The 22,514-nt window shown below is 39.1% G+C and overlaps 1 long non-coding RNA gene across 1 annotated transcript; it reads right to left on the bottom strand.

The window, feature by feature from the left end:
* Positions 1–11,254: 11,254 nt before the first annotated feature.
* On the bottom strand, positions 11,255–19,898 carry LOC137210187 (uncharacterized). The gene is made up of 2 exons (XR_010936323.1): positions 19,367–19,898; positions 11,255–11,503 (listed from the first exon to the last, which is right to left on the bottom strand). It is a non-coding gene; the product is annotated as an uncharacterized lncRNA (long non-coding RNA).
* Between the last annotated feature and the right edge of the window lie 2,616 nt (positions 19,899–22,514).

The following is a 22,514-nucleotide window of genomic DNA, read 5'->3' as shown; positions in this document are numbered from 1 at the left end:
GTTAAGAGGATAGAGGCTGTTTAAGAGGGATGAGAGCCAAAAAATGTTAACTACGTGTATGTGTTAAGAACAGTGCTAGGTTATTTCATATTCTATATCAGCCAAGGCTCACCATTTTACATATGTGAAAAGCGAAGTTAGAAGTGTTTTAGTAGGGCTTCCCTGGTGGCGCAGTGGTTAAGAATCTGCCTGCCAGTGCAGGGGACGCGGGTTTGAGCCCTGGTCCGGGAAGCTCCCACATGCCACGGAGCAACTAAGAGCATGTGCCACAACTACTGAGCCTGCACTCTAGAGCCCGTGAACCACAACTACTGAAGCCCACACACCTACACCCCGCGCTCAGCAACAAAGAGAAGCCACCACAATGAGAAGCCCGCGCACCGTAACAAAGAGTAGCCCCCGCTCACCACAACTAGAGAAAGCCCGCGCATAGCAAGGAAGAGCCAACGCAGCCAAAAATAAATCTATTTAAAAAAAAAAAGTGTTTTAGTAACTTACTAAAAGGCACACAATCAGTAAATTTGAGCAAGAATTCAATCCCAAATCTGTCACACTGAAGTTTAAGCTAATACATGAGATTAATAAAAACAGCACTAAATTAAAAGTTCAGAGATATTTTTAATTTCATACTCTTTCACTAACGCTCTTTGGAGATAAATCATTTCTTTTATATGGGCCTTAGTTTTCACAACTATAATAGTTGGAAGCTTGACTAGATGATCTGTATGTAGTCTTCCAATTCTAAAATGTTCCACTCATTTGGATTCCTACAATAATTGCCCTTGCAATACATGCATGCTGCCACCAAGCAGCCGCAGAGACTATTAGTTCCTTTTATATCCCTAGTGGGGAGTGCATTTTGACATCAGACTTACCGGTCAATAGTACAACCTGTTACTATAACTATAAAATAACAAAATAATCTGGTATTATTTCCTGTAAAGCAGAAGCTTTCCATTGTCTGTGAATCATATCAGAATCACCTGTAGGTTTGTTTGGTTGTGTTTTAACATCTTTATTGGAGTATAATTGCTTTACAATGGTGTGTTAGTTTCTGCTTTATAACACCTGTAGGTTTTTAAACACAGAGGAAATCCATAACCCATTGAATGAGAATCTTCAGAGACAGGACATGGGCATCTGGATTTTTGGGCTCCCATCATTCGTATATTTTATTTTATTTTATTTTTTGCCTATGTACAATATTTGTCACATCCTCTTGAATCTTTAAATGTTTCTTTTTGTTTTAAAATTTTAGCATATTCCATAATCTTCACCTACTTTTCATAAGGTGTTATCTGTTATGTTTATTCGATCTTGTGCTTCTCCTGGTTAAGTCTTCTTTTTTTCCTTTTTTTTTGGGGGGGGGTCCCCTGCCTCATAGCTTGCAGGATCTTAGTTCCCTGACCGGGAATTGGACCCCAGGGCCCCAGCAGTGAAAGCGCCAAGTTCTAACCACTGGACCACCAGGGAAGTCCCAAGACTTCTGTTTTAAATGACTTTTTTTCCCAGTCTAATTCATTCCTGGGATCAGTTTCATGTTTGAACATTAAACCAACCTTGCATTACTAGAATAAAGCTACTTTGATTGTGATATATGATTGTTTTACATACCATGGATACAGTTTGTGCTTCTGTTTACACATTTTGCATGCATGTTCAAAAGAGAAACTGGCCTGTGATTCTATTCTTGTAATATTCTTTTTAGTTTTGATCTGAAGCTTATGTTGGCCTTATAAATATTTTGAGCAATATATACTTTTCTGTTTCCTGGAAGATTTTTATGTAAGATTACCAATATTTCTTCCCTAAATATTTGGAACAATTTACTTGGAAAGCCATTTATCCCTGGAAATCATTTTCTGTAAAGGTACTTAATTATACAAACAACTTTTGCAGTAGATATAGGTTTTTGAGATATGTTTTCTTTCTTGCGTTAGTCTTGTTAGCTTGCATTTTTAAAGAATTTGTCATTTTCGATGAATTTTCAAATTTATAAATATGAAATTATCATAATTTTAACAGCTTTATTGGGATGTAATTTACATACCATAATTTCAACACTTTAATGTATACAATTCAGTGGTTCTCAGTGTAACCACTAAAAGACTTGTGTAAGCATCACAACAATCCAATTTTAGATTTCTGTCCCCCCACTATAAAACCATTACACATTAACAAGCTTTTTTCAATCTCCTCAACCCTCTCAGCCCTAGGCAACCACTAATCTACTTCCTGTCTCTACAGATTTGTTATTCTGGGCATTTCATATAAATGGGACCGTACAATATGTGATCTTTTGTGAGTGGCTGCTTGTACTTTACATAATGCTTTCATGGTTCATCCATGTTGTAACATGGATCAATAGATCATTCCTTTCTATAGCTGAATGCTATTCTGTTGTATGGATATTCCACATTTTGTTTATTCATTTATCCGGTTGTCATTCGAATTATTTCCACCTTTTGTTTTTAGAAATAGGCTTCTATGAACATTCACGTACAAGCTTTTGTGCAGACATAAGTTTTTATTTCTCTTAGGTATATATTTAGTAGTGGAACTGCTGGGTCATAGGGTAACTCTATGTTTAACACTTGCAGGAACTCTCAAGCTGTTTTGTAAAATGGCCGCACCATTTTACATTCCCACCAGCAATGTATGTGGGTTTCAATCTCTTCTCTTACAGCCTAGCATGTCATCTATGCTGGAAAACGTTTCACATGTAGTTGAGCAGGATGAGTATTTTACTGTTTGGTTGAGTGTTCTGTAAACATTTATTAGGTCTTGTTAATTCATAGTCTCGTCCAAGTCTTCTATATCGTTGTTGATCTTCTGCCTAACTGTTCTATCCATTATTGACTGTGGAGTACTGAAGCCTCTACCTAATGTTGTGCAATTATCTATTTCTTCCTTCAATTCTTCATGGATTTTGGTATTTTCTTCTTCATGTATTTTGGTTTTACCTTATTCAGGGCAAATATGTTAAAGATTTTTGTATCTTCCCTTTCTTTATCATAAAATGTCCCTTTTCATATCTAGTAACCTTTTTGTTTGTTTTAAAGTCTATTTTTTCTGGTATTAGTATAGCCACTTCAGCAATGCTTACGGTTGCTATTTGCATGAGGTATATTTTTTCATCCTTTTACTTTGTACACATTAGACTTTTGAATCCAAGCAGTGTCTCCTATAGAAAACATTTTTTAATACCCAGTTTGACAATATCTGCCTTTTGATTGTACTGTTTAATTCATTTACATTTAGTTTTTATTATTGATATGGTAGGATTTATTTATGTCTATCATTTTACCTTTGGTTTTCTACATGTCTCATGTTTTTGTTTTTTTGTTATTGTTGTTGTTCCTCCATTTTCCTTTTATAGTAAGTAGATATTTTCTACTGTAACGTGTAATTCCTTTAATGATTTTTAACCACATTGTTTGAGTAATGGCTGCACTAGGGCTTATGTAATACATCTCAGAATCTCTTCAGATTTTTAGTAGGTTCATTCCAGATAGAAACAGAAACTGTACTTTTATAGAGCTGTATGCCTTCCCCTCTTTTTTGTTTTTATTACATTTATATATGTTACATACTTAACAACATATTATAATAATTACTTCTCACAAGCTTATTTTTTCAAAGAGCTTAGAGAAGTTGAGCAAATAAATATTTTTGAGTTTGTCGGGTAATCTATTTACCATTGCTGGTTCTCTTCCTTTCTTCCTGCGGATTCAGCTTATGATCTACTGTCATTTTTATTCTAACACAGCTTTGTTCTCACTGCCTTCGTTGTGCCATATCATCAAATATATGATTTTTTTATGTTATATAGAGAACAATCCAAATATAGTCATATTGGTTACGCACTTACTTTTTAAATTTGTTAAGAGAAGAAAGGAGAAGAAATTTGAAATTACAGTATCTTTTATAATTCCCTACACAACTGCTCTAGTCAGCATTCTTTGTTTTGTTTTTATGGCTTGAGTTACTGTCTGCTATCATTTGAAGAACTTCTACTAGTATTGCTTGTGAAGCCCGTCTGCTAACAATGAACTCACTCAGTTTCTGTTTCTGTTTCTGAGTTATGGTGAAGTGCTGATGATAAGTTGTGGAGTGGTAGGAAAAACTAAAATGCGATGTGCTGTATGATGTATGTTTCACTGAAGTGTCTTGGTCAAATTCTAATGATTTATGATAGAAATCACATAAAGCAAGCATCACAATTCTCCAGGAATGTTCTGTAGAATGCTAATGTTAATGATGAATATGTGATCCCAAATCTTTCACTTGTATTGACCTTATCTCATTAATTCTTCTCCCAACAATGCCATAACTAGAGTTGAGTTCTAAAGTGTACCTTCCTCTTTTCCAATAGAAATGGTCCCACAATTTCAGAAAGTTCTCAAAGGTGAAAAAGTGCACACGGCGTTTATCACGTTTGCAAATGCCAATGAAAATGCTAAGGTAACACTGTCCAAAAAGCAATATTCTTCTGTGAGGGCACCCAACTTTAAACAAATACACATATTCTAAATACAGCTTAGATCTGTGACATGTTTTGGCCAATGAAGTGTGAGCAGACATGATGGCCTTCAATGAGCAGCAGAGGCCTTACATGGGCTTGTGCAGTTGGGCTCACCTCTTATGTTTCAGTGAACTTTGTGAGAAGACAGGGCCTGGGAGCTGCGGCCTCACAGTTGGGCTCCAGAGGAACATGTGTGTTACAGACCTCAAACTGACCCAAAACACGGAGCAAAACCAGCCATCTAGAGGTCTAAAAGAGAGCCACTGCAGCTAGCCAATAGGTCCAAGAAAAATAAATTCTTGTTTATGGAACTGAGTTTTGGGTCGATTTGTTCCAAAGCATTATCACAGCAAGAGCTGACTAACACAACATCCTCCAAATCATTGTTATGTAAATGGATGCCACCATGCCTACAAGTAAGGCAATTGTGTACTCAAATTGTGAGAGTCCTTGAACTCTTGGTGCCTCTCCAACACAATGTACATGGCTAAATTTCCACAAATAAGTTCACTAATATACCACAAAGATCTCCCTAAGCTTTTATTAAATGTAATGCAAACTTCTTTCTTTTCATTTTCTGCTTCTACATAGTTAAAATGCTTTTTATCAATGTAAAATGGCTCTTACCTTTTGGCTTCTGTCGTGAGAGTCTTTTGAACTCTGAAACACTGTAGGATATCACCTATATATGGAATCTAAAACATACAATTGAACGAATATAACAAAAAAGAAGGAGAGTCACCGATATAGAGAACAAACTAATGGTTGCCAGTGCGGAGGGGGAGGAGGGGGCAATACAGGGGTGGGGAAGTGAGAGATGTAAACTACTGGGTGTACAACAGGCTCAAGGATGTATTGTACAACACAGGGAATATAGCCAATATTTTGTAATAACTGTAAATGTAAAGTAACCTTTAAAAAGTATATAAAAATTTTTTTAAAAAGAAATCATACTTAAAATTCGAAACAATTTAAATGTCCATCAACAGGAAAATGCACATATAAATTACTGGATTTCCCTACATGAGAATCCTACGTAGCGAGGAAAGTACATGAACTAGACAGATCTTTACATGTCAGCATGGATGAACCTAGCAAAGATAACACCAAATAAAGCAAGTAACAAGAGAAAACAAAATAGAATACGATATGCAGTTTAAGAATACTTAAAATTGTAGCCTACATAGAAAGACATCCATGCCACTGATGGAGACCAAGTTCAGAAGAGTGGTTACCCAGGGTCAGCTGGGGAGTGGCTGTGTTTGGGAAAGTGGTCACACCAGAGACTCTTCAACAGGAATGGTAATGTTTCACTTCACACGCTGGCTGGAGGACGGAGGAGTGTCTGCGGATGTTATCATGTGAGCACGCTGCATGTAAAAGCCATTGCTGACCACATCTAGGGGAACTGATGCGTGGGAGCTGGTAGTGGGTGGAGGCATCCAGAAGGTGGTGGTAGAAGAGGAACATTGTACACGTAACGCCTAAGGCCTGACCAGAGGACGACCACTGCTCTAGAAACTGGACACAAATCCAACCTCTACGGCCAATCTTAGAAGACAAACTGAGGCATATTTAAAATTTTAACACTTTATGTGCGCAAAAATAGATTCAATTCAGGCAGCACAAAGCGGAAGAGGTGAGGAGCACTCCAGCCACAGGAGCTGCAGAGATGTTTATTTTAAAAGGGCAGAAGCAAAGCAAGGAAAAGAGTGATTTGCTATGGCTTTAACGCCTAGTTGGTGGTTTGTGACTGGGTGTCCTCAGCGCTGTTCGTCACCCTGAGGCGCTGACAGGCTTAGATTTTGGTTGGTTTAAGTAGGCGGCCGCATCGCTAGAGCCACCGCAGGCTAACGGCCTCCTTGCAGGGTTAATTTACTAACACCAATTGTCTGAGTCCTTCCTCTTACTCAGTCACTTCACTTCCTACGCCTCAGTTTCTCTTCTCTAAAGTGGATATTCAGTAATAAATTCTCTGTGGAGGTGTCAGTACAAAACAAAGTGATTATTAGGAACCACGATCATGTCCTGAATGCACGGAACACGTCACCGTTTGCCAACCACCGTGTCAAGTCAGCAGAATCGACAGAAATTAAGAGCTCTCCGCAGAAATTCACACACCCGTGCACCAGGTAAGGGACCACAGGCAGACGTTCACTCAGCCTTTCCTGTGTCCCTCACGGAGTTCACGCTCTCTCCTGGGCGGGGCGAGCACAGACACTTTGCGGGAGTTTAACTACTTTTAAAATGCACTGATACAACCATGTCTCACTTTTGTTTGGATCAGTCAGCAAACGCTTTTTGGAAACCCCAAATTCTCCACACCTCCTACCTTTCGCGCTGCCGTAGTCTCGAAGCTGCCGACATCGCTCCTCAGGCCGCGTCGTCAAGGGAGGCGGGTCTGAGTGCTGCTCCTCAGGCCGCGTCGTCAAGGGAGGCGGGTCTGCGTGCGGACGCACGGCGAGCGCGCAGAAGTCCTCGAGCCCCGCCCCTACGGGCCCGCCCGGAGGCTTAAACCGCAACCCCGCGGCTCGGGAGGGCGTTGATGCCCGCGCCAACACCAGGCCGCGCGTGGGCTCCGGAGCGCGGCATGGAGGGCCCGGCCTAGCTGCGGCCCGTGGCCCTATGTCTTCGGGCCGCAGCCGCCGGGCGGTGGGCGCCCGAGGGGCCGGGAGGCGAGCCGGGACCCACAGGCGGGTGTGGGCATCCTGTCTGCAGCCAGTGTCCCCGAGGCCGAGCTCAGGCCATGATCACTCGGTGAAGCTGCGCCCGGACAGCACGGCCGACTCCTTCTCGCGCTCTGAGGACCTGTGCGCGCTGCAGGACTCGGTGCCTCTGCCCTCCGTGCGGGCTTCCCTGAGGGAGGGCCTGCTGGACTTAACGCCGACCGCCTCCGCGGGGTAGACTGGGCGCCGCTCCTGAGCACCCTCTGCCCCTGATCTGTATCCAGAGCTTCTTCCAGCCACGGCTTGTCGAGACAGGTTTGTACTTCCCGCTTCCAGGGGCCCTCGTGTGGGCGCTGAGAAGCGGGGTTTTAAATGGTTAAAGGTGGAGGGTGGGCACTAGAACCGGTGCCCAGTGCCTGGCTGTGCGTGCACTAGACGGGGCGTGCGGCCTAGGACTCCTGCCAGCTCGGTGACCCCGGCCGAGTGCCTTAAGGCTGCAAGGTCTCAGTGTTCTCATCTGTAGCACGGGCTTAACAGGACCCAGCCTCCGTGGCGGTTACAAGGATGCACTGTGTTAATGCTTCTAGACTCTACAAAGTAGAACACTTAGCATAGTTTGGAGCATCGTTAATTGTTGCACAGATGTTACCTGGTCTGTTGAATGACTTTGCCTGGTACACACCAAAGCGATTAGGAAATGGATATATCCCAGCTTCATTTCCTTTCCATTCAAACGGGGCTCAGGAAAAAAAAATTTTTTTTCAATAGATGTATCATATATAGTGGAAAGAGCACCGGTGTGAAGGCAGCTTAGGGTTTGAATTCCAGGGCTTATGCTCTCTGTGGCCTGGACAGGTTTCTTTTGCACTACAATCCCCACACTTGTAAAATGACATTAAAAACCACTCTTTCTGTGGGTTCTTAGAATTAATTAAGCAGGTTATGTGTGTAAAGTATCCTGGCACTTGAATGAGCTGTCAGAACCAAGGGCTGCTGGAGACCATGCTTCTGCCCTAGGTAATCTTCCCTTCTACTGGGCAGCAAGTAAACACAAGCACAGGAGTCAGTGCTCTGGAAGAAGTGAGTTCTGCTGCTACAGAGCACAGAATCTCTTTTTTCTTTGATTTAATTTTTATTCTATATTGGAGGATAGTTGATATACAATATTGTGTTAGTTTCAGGTGTACAGTAAAGTGATTCAGTTATACATATATCCATTCCTTTTCAGATTCTTTTCCCGTACACTTTGTTACAGGATATGGAGTAGAGGTCCCTGTGCTATGCAGTAGGTCCTTGTTGATTATTTTATATATAGTCGTGTGTATATGTTAATGCCAAACTCCTAATGTATCCCTCCCCGCCATCTTTCCCCTTTGCAGAGCACAGAAACTTGGAAGGGCAAGTTCAGGGTAGGATTCTTGGAGGAAGTGCCGTCCTTTCTAAGGATATGTAGAAGCTCCTGGGGTGGCAGGAGAAAGCAGTGTGTGTTGAAGTTTGAGAAATGTAAGAAAATATGGCAAAACTAATGTACAGGACTGGAACTCAGGGTTTGGGAAAGAAATGAGAGTCGATACTGAAAACTTAGTGGGGCCCAACAGAAAGGTGCCTTGTTTGTCCTGTCAGAAGTTTGGATGTTTATCCTGAAGGCTGCGGGAAACACCAAAGAACAGTGAAATGGAATTCTAGTTTAGAGGCTCACTTGGACCTCCATGTGGAAGGCAGTTGATTGGGTGCAGAGTGAATTGTAATCTAAGGGTCCCACTTAAGTTATAAAAGGTGGGACCGGGTTTTGCAGATCTGAGAGAGAATGGGTGAGGCCTGGTGACCAGTTAGAAAAGGGAGGGCAGCAAGCGTGGGTGACAGTTTACAGCTGCATCTTTTTGAGAGATACAGAGCACAGTAGAAAGGGATTGGGGGTGGCGAGAGGATCTTACTTCATCTTCAGTGCTTTAGAGGGGCCTGGTAGACAGGTCTGGGCCCAAGGTACAGATGTGGGCTTTTGGGAGGACAGGTGTTTGAAGGCATGGTAGAGACTTAGGTTATCCACAAGAATATCCAAAGAATCATAGGTCTGAGAGTTTTTTTAAGTGGGTATATTTGAGGATGTTTATAAGCTGAGAGAAAGTGGCCAACAGAGGAAGGGTGTAAAGATCTAGGAGAGGAAGTGATTGTTCATTTGTTTTTGAAAAGCTGAACACTTATCGTGTGCCTGGCCCGTTTCTAGGATCTGGGGTTCACACCATCTGTTATCTCTTCTGCAAGGACAGTTCAATTCATGCCCCGGTGAACAGAAGTCAGATTATTCTTTGCATCCCATTCAGGTGTAAGAACTGTTTTGTACCTCTGAAGGGAAGCAAGCTCTATCCTTTGGTCACCTGCTGATGATAATAGCATTGGCTGAGACCTGACCATTTACAACGAAGGCACTTCTGTAGGTAATAAGTTCCAGGAGGGCCCGAACTGAGTATGTCTGTTTCAGCATTTAGCATGGTTTAGCATCTGAGAGGCCGGTACATTATTGGCATATAGTAGACTTAAAAATGAATATTTGTGGATTGTCTGAATGAGTGGATGTGTGTGATTCACATCCTATTTGCAGGTCCTATGCCCTGCAATGGATTTTCAGTGTCAGGTTGTGAAAGTATTTATGACGGGGATTGGCATTGTTCCCTATCTAATGGATAAAGATTACACATGAAAGGACTTTACATTGACATCCCAAAAGCCTCATAGGAATTACATAACAAAAAATAAAATTGGATTCTGTATAATTTCTAATTTGTTAGCTGGCCAGAATACTGGTATTTCAGCCAGTCCTCTGGTAGTTCCGATGACGTCCCCATGATCACCCAGGCATAATAAGAATGGCTTTAGGATTTGGGAGCCAAAATGTTCCTCAGTATTTACTGCTTTGCTAGTCCATTTAAGAAAATGGACTATTGAAAAAATAGCTTCAGACACAATATGGCATTTTATGATTTAGCATGAAATCTGAGAAATATAGAGGTTATCTGAAGCCTGCAATGGTAACGTTCCCTCTGCTATTGAAGTTATTGTCTTTAAACAAAGATTCTACATCACTAATGCTATATACATATATTTTATGATATTCAGGTTAATTTCCTCTTTTCTCTAAGGAAGTAATTGGTTGCTTGGTATGAGAGATGGTGTGGCTTCCAAAGGTGAAAAGTATTATTTTGTTGTAATTTCTGGCTACCTAAGGATGGGAGAGGCCCAGGACACTGCAGTCAGTATATTATGTGGAGCAGGTTATATTGTGGTTTATTTATGAACTTTTACATGTTTATTTTCTTTTTTGCGGTACGCGGACCTCTCACTGTTGCGGCCTCTCCCGTTGAGGAGCACAGACTCCGGACGCGCAGGCTCAGCGGCCATGGCTCACGGGCCTAGCCACTCTGCAGCATGTGAGATCTTCCCGGACTGGGGCACGAACCCGTGTCCCCTGCATCAGCAGGCAGACTCTCAACCACTGCGCCACAAGGTAAGCCCACATGTTTATTTTCTATGCAAGTTTGTGTGCTCCTTTTTGAGTTTTGGTAGATAAGTGTTTTGTAACTTTGGAATACTTGGAGTTTTATATATATATATATATATATATATATATATATATATAAAAAACATATATATATATTTTTTTAATGTAGTAGTTAAAGCCGTGGAGAGTGTACTAGTCTACCTAGGTTCAAATTCTGGCTTTACCCTATGACTTCCCTGTGGCTTCCTCTGCTCACCTATTAAAAAGGAGGGTAATAAGACTGCTGTGGTGAGTTACATACTAAGTGCTATTTAAGCATTTGCTATAATGATCATGTATACTCAAAGGCAAGGAACTTGCCCCTTGATCGTCTCTGTATTCCTAGTGCTTAAGAATTCCTAGTGCTTTCCTAGTGCATTGTCTTAGGATAGAGATAGCTCAGTATAGCTCTTCTCACTATAAAGTACTGTTACGTTGAAAGTCTTTGCTTATGTACTAATAATCTATGACATATCTGCTGAGGACAAGGAAAGGAATAGTTTTAAAACTGCAATGGATAACAAAAGATTGTATGATGTAATGCCTTTATTATGTAATTATAAAACTAACAAATGATCATGGTAGAAAATTTGAAAAACTCCTAGACAAAAGAGAGATCAACAAAATTTGGAGTAACTTTCAGAGTGTAGAGTTGTCCATGAATATTAGTGCTTTCATATTTTCTAGGACTTTCAGTAGACTCTGCTTCTTAAGAGTGTATTCATGATATTTTATTTTAATGATGTTTTCATCATGGGGACACACACACACAGAAATCTGTTAAAAAAGAAAGAAAGAAAGAAAGACATGTAAATCACTGATGTTTCAGATGGCCACATGAAATAAAGTGAGAAAGGTCAACAAGCTGAAAGAATGTGGAGTAGCATCTCCTTAATTGCTTACATAACTCTGATAATTATCTCTTTGTGGATAAAGTAATTAATGGGGAATCTAATTCAAGAAAAATGTATGAACTTCAAGCCTTCTCTAAGCCAAGTATTTCTTTCCACAAAAGGTTACTTTCTACAGCCGTGCTTCCTTATTACCAGACAGGGAAAGAGTATTGTATGGCAAAGGATCTTCCTGAAGGAGGGTGCTTCCCACACCGATTGTCATAAATGACTTTGGAATTACTGTTGCTGTATTACCAAAATCTTAAACTAGGATATTTTTGACAAATGCGGTCCTTAGTTAATTTTTAGAGCTACAAACTGTCAGATGGCTCTGAAATAACAATTGTCTGGCTATTCTTCAGGGTGATCACAATATGGTAATGACCTTGAGGTATCACTAAAAAGCAGGAAGGTGTGAGTCCTTTGGTGCCAGAGTGAAATGCGAGTTGGAGTTGGAGTTGGAAAAGAGGCCCACAACCAAGTGATAGAGAAGGAAATGTGAGGTCATTGGTGAAAAACCAGGTTGAAGTTAAGGTGAAGAGGCATGAGGAAATGGTCAACTGTTACAGTATTACAAAGATCATCAAGAAGCATATCCATGAATGTGGTTTGTATTGCAATCTGCTGAAAAAGAGACAAATATCCTGGCCTGGCCTTCATGGAGATTATATATTATTGATTCTGATAATAAATTATTGTTGAAAAGGGCCTCCTATAAATTATAACCATGCAAAGGCAGCAAGATAATTTTTTTTTCTTTATGTATGTGTTTCTCATTCCTACTCACTTCTCTCAGGGGAAGAGAAAATCACACACACAAAAAATGTCAAGTCTCAGCTATTCCTTTTCAAAATAATTTTTTTCCAAATTCCAGTGGAGACAATAGGTTAACTGTTAAGATTTGTAAGGCTCAGAAAGCTAGATTTTTACATAGTGTAGCCAAATTTTATTCCATAAATAATAGCTTTGGAAAGAATATATGATGATGCAAATTTGGCAAAAGCTGGTTTTCCTTCCGTGAATGACTTCACTGTGTTGGGAGAAGAGGCAGAGAAGAAATCAAAGTAATTAAACATGGGGTGAGTTTTCCTGATAGGGGACGCTAGTGCTTTAAAATAGACTAGATAATCCTAGAGATAATCTGAGGGTAGAACAGACCAATGCCTCATTTCCAATCTGGTACCCTGGAAGAAAACAGTGTATTTCCTTTGAGGTCTTGAGAGGTTTTTCTTCTGTTTTATTTTGGTTTTGGTTCATTTTGTAATCAACCTTATTAAGGTATCATTTACATACAATAAAATGCAGACATTTTTAGTCAACGGTTCAGTGACTTTTAATTAATGTATACATTTGTTTAACTACCACCCCCATAAAGATAGATAACAATCCTGAAACCCTAGAAAGTTTCCTCCTAGGCTTTTGCAAAATTATCCCCATCTCCCACCCCAAGGCAACCACAGATCTGTTTTTTATCTTTAGAGATGACTTTTGCCCAGTTTAGAATTTCATGTAAGTTGAATAATACAGTAGGTGCCCTTTTGATCTGGCTTCACTTGCTCAGCATATGATTTTTGAGATGCATTCATGTTGGGATGTTTTAAACCAGGACTTTAGCCTGGGTGGCTGATGTTGTCTGAAGGCACCTATAGGTACATCTGAGTCCCTGGCATTGTCACTGTCTGTTCTTGGCTCAGTATTTTCAACTTTACTAAGAAGCACAAGGTTGAAGTAAGGAAGATCATTGTCAGTATAATGGAGGTGAAGTGAGTTCTGTTATATAATATTCTCAGCATTAATTGATCTGCTTGGAATCATTGTGTTGATAATGGACAAGGATACTCTTCCTCCAAAAACCTTGATACTATAAAACTTCTAAAGGACGCTGTCCTAGGACTCTTTTAATTTTCATTTTTTGGGAAACATTTCTGGAAAAATCAAATGCTCACAACCTGAAAGAAGCAATTATTCACCTGAAGGCTGACTCTGCTAAAGTTGAGTTGTCCGACCTTTACATGCTGATAGAACCCAAATAGCCTTGCAAAACAATGCTCTCGTGTTGGATATAAGCATATAGATTGGTGAAGATGGACGTGTATATGCAGTAAAGTGAAAAAACAAAGAATCTTTGAGTTTCCCTTGCTGGGTTTTTTAAATTTTTTCATTTAAGTTTCTATAGCATATGCTAATAGTTCAGGGAAACCTCAGTTTAGTTTTAGTCCACTCTATGTAAATGTTGAAGTACTCCATACCCACCTTTTTTCTACCTTCCTTCTTTTCTTCCATCTTTCCTTTCTAACTTCTTATAATCCATTATACTTAATCCTGCATTTGTTGAGGTGGCAATTAGTGTAGGAAAATTGAAAGCACTGTGAAATTTTGCTGTTCAGAATGCATGTTGACCAAATTCTATATTGAGAAAAGGTCTGAATTTACCCAGAGTAACCCTTTCTCAGCATCTTTGAATAAAGGCTGTAGAAACTGGGCTATATATAATATCCTGACAGGTATGTAGAACTCATAGCAATTGCCCTAAAGAGCTTACGTAGCGTAGATGCATATGAATGCATTTAATGATTGTTTTATTGGCAGCAGTGCCAAAATACACAGTCTGTTTTGTTTTATATCATTCTCATTACCTGCTGTTTACCACTGTATACATTGCTAATGGCGTGGTTTCTATGGCTTGTGAATTTCACGGCCAAATAATATGTAGTTTATTGCACACTTCAGTGTAGAAGATGGAGACTCCATAACTTTTCGTGTGCTCTTTGCCCCTTTGGAATGTATTACACTGAGATCAGGCAATGTAATAAATTTATTTGAAATGTGCATGATAGGTAAACATCAATTAGGACTGATGGGCAATATTTCTTCTTCCAGCAACATAACAGTTTTTAAAGACTAAGCCATTGAACGTGGAGTTACTGAACATGGGACTCAGTTCACTGGGATCCTTCTTAGAAAAATAAAGGAAAACTTGAATTGGATTTGTGTGGTTTATTCAAGTAGTAACTAATCACCTACATCTTGGTGAACTTAATTTGTCACAATCGTTTGGTATTTTATTAACTCTCTTCCCCTTCTTCCCCTGACTCTCACGAGAACGGATCATGAGTATCTTAAAACATACTATGTCGTCTTCCATCCCTGTTAATCTAACTACAAAAGCACACTTTCCTTATCCCATGCAATTTACTGTCTTTTAGAGTAGCTGTGCTTTTAATTCTCTACAAAATTAAAACCAGCAAAGAGAAACATTTTCAAGGAGCCACACATTGTAGAGCTTTAGAAAGAAGACTTTAGAATTAAGGGCAAATATATCAATTTATAGCTAAAGCACCTGAGGCTTAAAGTAGGAAGGTAACCATCGAGGTCAGGGAAAGGAGTGGAAGATCAGGTTTCAAGCTGAGAAAGAGTCTACAGGAACTCAATCTGAGCAGTCAGAAACTGAAAGGAGACCACGAATATTCTGGGAAGGCTGGCATCTGGCCTCCAGTGTGGGATTCAGACAGGGAGCGGACCCGGGGGGAACTGAGCTTCTGCAGTAGTCAGAGAAGTCCACCTCATCTCCAGAAAGTGCCACTGACATCAGGGAGTTGAGGGGAAAGATCAATGAATTCCAGTCCACCTGAGAAAGCAGGCCAGTCTGATTAACTCTGAATTTAGGCTTATTTCAGATACTTCTTGAGAAAGAACTTGGACAAGAGCAAGTCCCACGCAGCCTCTTTTAAATCCATGCCCAGTATTTTCTGGTGGAGCTGCTTAAACCCTCCAAGTGACTCCAGTATTTTAATTTCACTCTATATTTAATTCTGACAGTTCTATGATTGATTATTTAATGGGCAAATAAGTAGGGTCACAAAAGAGTGTGAATGTATTTTACAGGATGAGGATGGGCGAAGTGGAGCAGTCTGGAATAGGACACCAATAAAAAGGGATCTTGGTAAAGAAGAACGTCTATTAGAGATGGAGAGGAATTCGCAAGGCAATTAGTGCCTGACACCACGCACTTCTCTCTGCATGTTTAGAAGCTAGTTTCTAATTCTATTTTCATAGGAGATGTGCCTGTGATGAATTGTCTTTTACCTCCACTCTATTTATCACATGGAGATACTGTGAAGTTTGTGTGAGAGAAAGCAAGTATTAGAATTTGTTTTGCAAGGAGCTATAAACACTTCCTGGAACTGTCTAGGGTAGAAGGAAAAGGAAAGGAAGGTGGAAACAAAGGAGGAAGACAGCTAATGATGCTGGAGTCTCTCGCTGGGATTTGTGGTATCTCTTTTTGAAACTAAGTACAGAAAGTCAGAACTTGACTGATTGTTTCTTGATCATGGTTTGTTTTCATTTTTGTTTTTTTCTTGCTCTCTCATCAGTTACTCCAGCCAGTGCCATGTCATTTTCAGTTTCAGTAAGCATGCCTGTCTTGTTTCCATTTGCATTATTCATGCAAACGTTGATTGAACTGATGACCCCGAGTTATCACGGAAACATTAGATACACCAGTGGATACATTTTTTAATTTTAGAAAAAAATTACCGAGTGAAGGTTAAAATAACTCCTCTTCAATTTGTCATTAAAAAAAAACTTTTCCTAACATACAATACTTCATTGCCTAATAATGCCAGATAAATGAAGAATTCCTATGAATTCATGAATGCAGGCTGGTCTGTATATTTTTTGGCAGGTATGACCGTTACCAAGGGTAACGGCCTGGTTTGCTGGCCATGTCCTGTCTCCTAGAAAGTTGTACTTTCTGTTGTCTTTCAGTTGGTCCATTGGATATCAGAGGTGAATTTATAAAACTATACTTCCCTTTACACTTACTTTGTTTTGTTTTGTTTTGTTTTACTTGAAGTATAGTTGATTGACAATGTTGTGTTTCAGGTGTACAGCCAAGTGATTCAGATATATATATTTCTTTTTTCAGATCCTTTTCCTTTACAGGTTATTACAGGGTGTTGAATATAGTTGCCTGTGCTATACAGTAGGACCTCGTAGTTTATCTACTTTATATATTGTATACACTTACATTGTATGATCCACGCTGGTCAGACCACATAATTATTTTCACTTTTGATATAATATTTTCCAGTCCAACCTCAAATCTTTGATGAGAAGATATTTTAAAATAAGTTTAGCATGTGTGTGCTCTAAATCCAACAGTAGTTATTAGAGATATGATTTTGCACTAGGTATTCCTCTCTTTTTTGTTCTTGGCCAACCAATTGAAAATTAGTTTTTATTTTCTGGTTGGTTTGCTAGATGTTTATGACTATAATAAAAGTCTTAAATTTTGTCTCATATCTTAAAACACAATCTGAATTAGCAATGGATATTGTGCTATACATAGGGGCTGTGCTATAAATATAGTTTCTAACTTCAAAAACATATAGCCTAGAAAGGAATACAGACACATATGCAGCAATTATGGCAACTGCATTTGTTTACTAAGTGAAATAGTACTGAGATGGATAAAGTGCTAGCAAGCCTTGAACAGGCAAATCAGCTTCAAAAACAGATGCGCAGTTCTTTAAAAATCTTTTTAACATTTTTCCAGCTGCATGTAGAATATAACTTAGCATAAAAACGGTATGGGTTTTATTTTAAGTAATTTAGCATTTTGACATCCTCATAATGAAATTAAATCCAGAAGGAGGTTTCTCTCCATGATCTCTTGAAATGGTCCTTGATCATCCACAATATTTCTCATCATCACAAAGGTGGTACCAAGGGCAGGGAACTCCAACATTATGAAAGTTTCATAAAGCAAAGTGAATTTTAAGAATATAATGTCCCCAAACTGATAAAGGTCTTGACAGATAATTTCAAGGGAAGCATAAATTATTTTCTGTTTGTCAGAGGGCAAAAATATTTAGGTTGAGTTAATGAATGGTAGAGTTTTTGAGTGGAGAGCGTCCTTAAAATATTATGTAGATCTGTACTGTCAACAGATGCTAGCCATGTGGCATTATTTATATTTAAACAAATTTAAAAATAAGATTAAAAATTCAGTTCCTCATTTGCATTTGCCATGTTTCAAAGATGTTTGTTAGCTCCATGTAGCTGTTGAATACTGCTTTACATAGTACAGATATAGAATATTTTCATTATCAACAAAAATTTTATTGAGCAATACTAAAATTATACCCAGATATGCACAGAGAAGGCAACCAAGTCTCAAGGAAATAATATAACTTCCCCAAGATCGCACAGCTGTGTTTTTAAAGAAAAACAAAATGACACAAAGGAAATAGTAACAGAGGTATTAAAGAAACCTAGTAAGTTTCTGGAGCAGTCAAAGTAGGGTTTAAAAGTGCATACTTAGCTGTTAGCAGGGTTGAAGCTCTTGATGGTTGGTAAGATCTACCTGCCTGAATTTGGACATTAGCATTTTATGCGATGAATTAAAAGCAAAAAATAATTTCAACAAATGGCTGCCAGCTCCGTATTTTTAGCCACTGCCGTGCTTCCAGGTTATGTTTATCACTTTCATATACAGGGCACCACTGTGAGATGTGATGGTTTATTTGACCCCAGAGATATCAAGAAATCTTGTGGGGGTTATGGCTATATTTGAAAAGGTTGATTTTTAAATGCATCATGCAGACTGGCCCTGTTTTAAAAGGGATTCCTGCCATCAAATAATCAAAATGTAAACTGTCTTCTCACCTTGCAAAAGTCAAAGATAGCCCCTGCATCTTTATTATTTCATTGAAATCCAAATATTATTTTTCCATTCTCCAACTTGTTTTCCTCACAGTGTGATCAACTATTGCCAAGGAAGGAAAGGTTAGATTTATCAATCAAAGATTGCTAAAGGCCCCCTATGTAACTGAATCCTCAGGAGAAACAATCGTCATATATTCATTTTCTATTGTTTCAGTATCTTCGTAAAGAGTCATTTCAATATGTTTGGTTCTGTAGCAGAGGCTCTGTGAAGTGCTTATCTTCCTCAGAGGTCCAGAAAGCCTGCGAGTCTGTGGGTAAAGATGGGTAAGGAGAGAGAGGGAAGGGGGCTAGATAGAGGCTCAGTGCTGAGATAAGGACAGTGTTCTAAAGCCTCCTGGGGGTGAGACTGGGGTGCACAAACACCCACGACTAATCTAGACAGAAACTGAATAATCAAGGGGACGACCAGTGTGAAGTCATGTGGTCACCTCTCCCTCTAGAAATAAGCATTGCCCTCAGTAGGTCTCCCCCCGCCCCAGAAGAGCATTAGGAAGGTCTGGAGAGGGGGATTATTGGCAGAAATGGGAAAAGCAGGTTGAAGGGATTAGCCTGGAGCAGAGAGCCCAAGAAACCCAAGCCAGTAGATGGAAGGCAGACTTTTCCTGGAAGTCTCCAAGCCCACGTCAAGTTCTGGGACCACCAAGTACAAGTCAAAGAGTGCTCATTTAACCCCTTTGGGCCCCCACGGCAGTGGAGGAAGACTGGACAGAGAGGGAGAAGGGGCCATTGAAAGTACAGTATTTACTATGGGATTTAACTCCTCAAAGGCCTCCCAGTAGCTTCAGATCTGCTCAAGAATCTTTCATGTCCTGCTGGTTTGCAGTGAGTGGCTCACAGCTTCAAGGCCTCCTCTGCCAGATGGAGAACTATTTCAAACATCCTGCCTCTATTTTGTACTCTAGCGATGCAGACAGGAAACCTGACCCCATTTTCAGGTTCTAAAGAGAAATTCTAAGTACCTGAAAGACTGAGGAACATGGTGGCTTTTATTTAAGATATGGAGATAGAGAGCACGTACCTGGACTTGGGCCTGCAGCAGCACCAAATTGCACCAAGAGTTCCCTTTATTTTCTCTCGCATCTCTGTTTCTCCTTTTATCTCTGCTGGATTAGCCACGGGGACTCCAAGTTCTTTCTTGTGTGGTCCTGGTACCAAGATTCTCCTGGGAATTATAAAGCTATTCACCTTCTACATCGAGCACTTATTTTTTCCCCAGCAACATAAGTCATCCTTAAGAGGGGTCAGGGTGCTAGCTCTTAAATATATTTTAGTCATCCCTTTGTACATTAAATTCTCTTTCTTGGAGACTGCTCCTGACATGGTGTTCACCGTGCTCTCAGCTGGCCTCCTGAAGTTCTGCCCTGCCTTCCCCAACAGGTACAGTTCAGGAGCTGCCTACCTCAGGGTGATAGGTTATCTTCTAGTTGCTTTATTCCTTTCCCTTTTACATTTAGAGAGTATAATTGGAATACATAAACTTCTCTGTGACCACAGCTTTATTTGCAACCCACAGGTTTTGTTATGGCATATTTTCATTATCATTGAATTAGTAAAATTCTAATTCCCATGGCAACTTTATCTTTGACCTACATAATGATCAGAAGTATGTCTTTAATATCCAACTGTTTGCTAAAATATTGGTTATATAGGTTTAAATTTCTTGCTTATTCGGAGTCTTGTTTTATAACCAGAGTATATTCAATTTTATAAATGTGCCATGTGCACCTAAAAATTTCTGCATAATATATATATTCCATCATTGTTGGTGCAGTGTTTTATGTAAATTTAGGCCAAAGTTTTTAATGATGGTATTCAGATATTCTATAATCTGCTGATTTGTTGTTGTGGTTCTATGTTACTGATCTAGGTAATTTAGATTTTTCTATTTCTACTTAGATTTTTGGAATTTCCCTTCATATATTGCATTGAAGTTTAGATTTATAATATATTCCTTGTAAAGTAACAGTGGGTTTTATTATCCTGCCTTATCGCCAGTGATACTTTTGCTTTGAAATCTATATTAACATTAAAAAATCTTCTTCAATTTTACTTACTGTTGTTATGACATAACCTTTGAATCCTTTCATTTTCAATCTGACTCTTGTCTCTTGTAGGTGGCATAGAATTAGGTTTTTTGTTTGTTTCAATAATCCTTGTCCTTTTATTTGAGTATTTACAGTTAATGTATTTTCTTATAGACCATTTACTCCTTGTTTACTATTTCTCCCACCTTGTTATGTTCCTTTTGCTCTTCTTTCTTCCTTTGAGATTTCTTCAAATTCCATTTTCCCTTGTATTAGCTTGTTACTTTTACACAAGTAGCAGTTACACATGTACCATGACTTATTAGCTCTTTTACTGCTTCTCAAGCAATGCTGATGTATTAAATTTCTTTTGCTACTTTTTCTTCTTCCTTTTGTTTTAATGCATTCTAATTTTTGATATATTTTATTATTACTCTTTTGTGCTGTTAGATTGTATTTAGGTTTATCCACTTATTTCCGTGATAACTCGGGGTCATCAGTTCAATCAACATTTGCATGAAAGATCAGAGTGATGTGAGGTGAGGACTCCACCAACCCTAAAAGGTCTCTCCCCTAGAATCTCCAGAAAGGAACACAGCCCCGCTAGTACCTTGGATTTAGCCCAGGAAAAGTCCAAGCTACAGAAAGGTAAGAAAGTTTGTGTTCTTTTAATCCACTAAATATGTGGTAATTTGTTACAGCAGCCCTAGAAAACTAGAACAGTGAGATTAAACCAGATTTTTGCTTTATGCTTTTATTTCTTTGCTTCTTTTTCTCTGTATTCAGTGAGGGGGTGTTTATGGGGAAAAAAATCAACTCAGTTATAGAGTAGTAGAAAGAAATGTGTTAAAAAGTAATCATTCTTTTCAAAAATCTTCATGTTAATTCATAGATTTTACACCGCAGTCAAACAGAAACATATATATACATACATAAATATATGTATGTATATTTGAAATGTCAGAATAACCCAGAACAGTACACAGTAGGCAAACTACATTATCCTTTATTGTTAAAATATTGGTTTCCTACTTAATAACATATTTAAGGTTCTTACTTAATCCCTCAAATAATTTTAAGTGAGTGTATTTATTTGTTCTGATGGTTTTATAAATATGATAATTTAAACCAATACATTTCTTCTTTTTGCATTAAAATGTCATTTATTTGTTAAATTTGTCTAACACGCTGGTAAAAGTAAGAAATCATTTTGTGTAGCATGCTGGTAAAAGTAAGAAAAGCTCAGTTTGAAAGAATTATGTTATTTCACGTTAATGTTTTTAAGAAGCTAAGCCTTGCAACTATACTACTTGTGGCAGATTGATCTTTCTTTAAAGAGCATAATTAGATATTACAAGCACTCCTTTTTTGTTTTTCCTTTTTTTAAACATTTTTATTGGAGTATAATTGCTTTACAATGGTGTGTTAGTTTCTGCTTTATAACAAAGTGAATCAGTTATACATATACATATATCCCCATATCTCTTCTCTCTTCTGTCTCCCTCCCTCCCACCCTCCTTCTCCCACCCTTCTAGCTGGTCACAAAGCACGAGCTGATCTTCCTGTGCTATGTGACTGCTTCCCACTAGCTATCTGTTTTACATTTGGTAGTGTATATGTCCATATATACGCTACCACTCTCTCACTTTGTCCCAGCTTACCCTTCCCCCTCCCCGTGTCCTCAAGTCCATTCTCTAGTAGGTCTGCGTCTTTATTCCCGTCTTGCCCCTAGGTTCTTCATGACGTTTTATATATATGTGTTACCATACGGTATTTGTTTTTCTCTTTCTGACTTACTTCAGTCTATATGACAGACTCTAGGTCCATCCACCTCACTACAAATAACTCAATTTCATTTCTTTTTATGGCTAATAGTCCATTGTATATATGTGCCACATCTTCTTTATCCATTCATCTGTTGATGGACATTTAGGTTGCTTCCATGTCCTGGCTATTGTAAATAGAGCTGCGATGAACATTGTGGTACATGACTCTTTTTGAATTATGGTTTTCTCAGGGTATAGGCGCAGTAGTGGGATTGCTGGGTCGTATGGTAGTTCTATTTGTAGTTTTCTTTTTGTTTGTTTTTTGTTTTTTTGCGGTACGCCGGCCTCTCACTGTTGTGGCCTCTCCTGTTGCGGA

Source organism: Pseudorca crassidens, chromosome 17, assembly GCF_039906515.1.
Source record: "Pseudorca crassidens isolate mPseCra1 chromosome 17, mPseCra1.hap1, whole genome shotgun sequence".
NCBI lineage: Eukaryota > Metazoa > Chordata > Mammalia > Artiodactyla > Delphinidae > Pseudorca > Pseudorca crassidens.
Note: the sequence above shows the minus strand (reverse complement) of the source record. Positions and strands in the feature narration are given on the sequence as shown.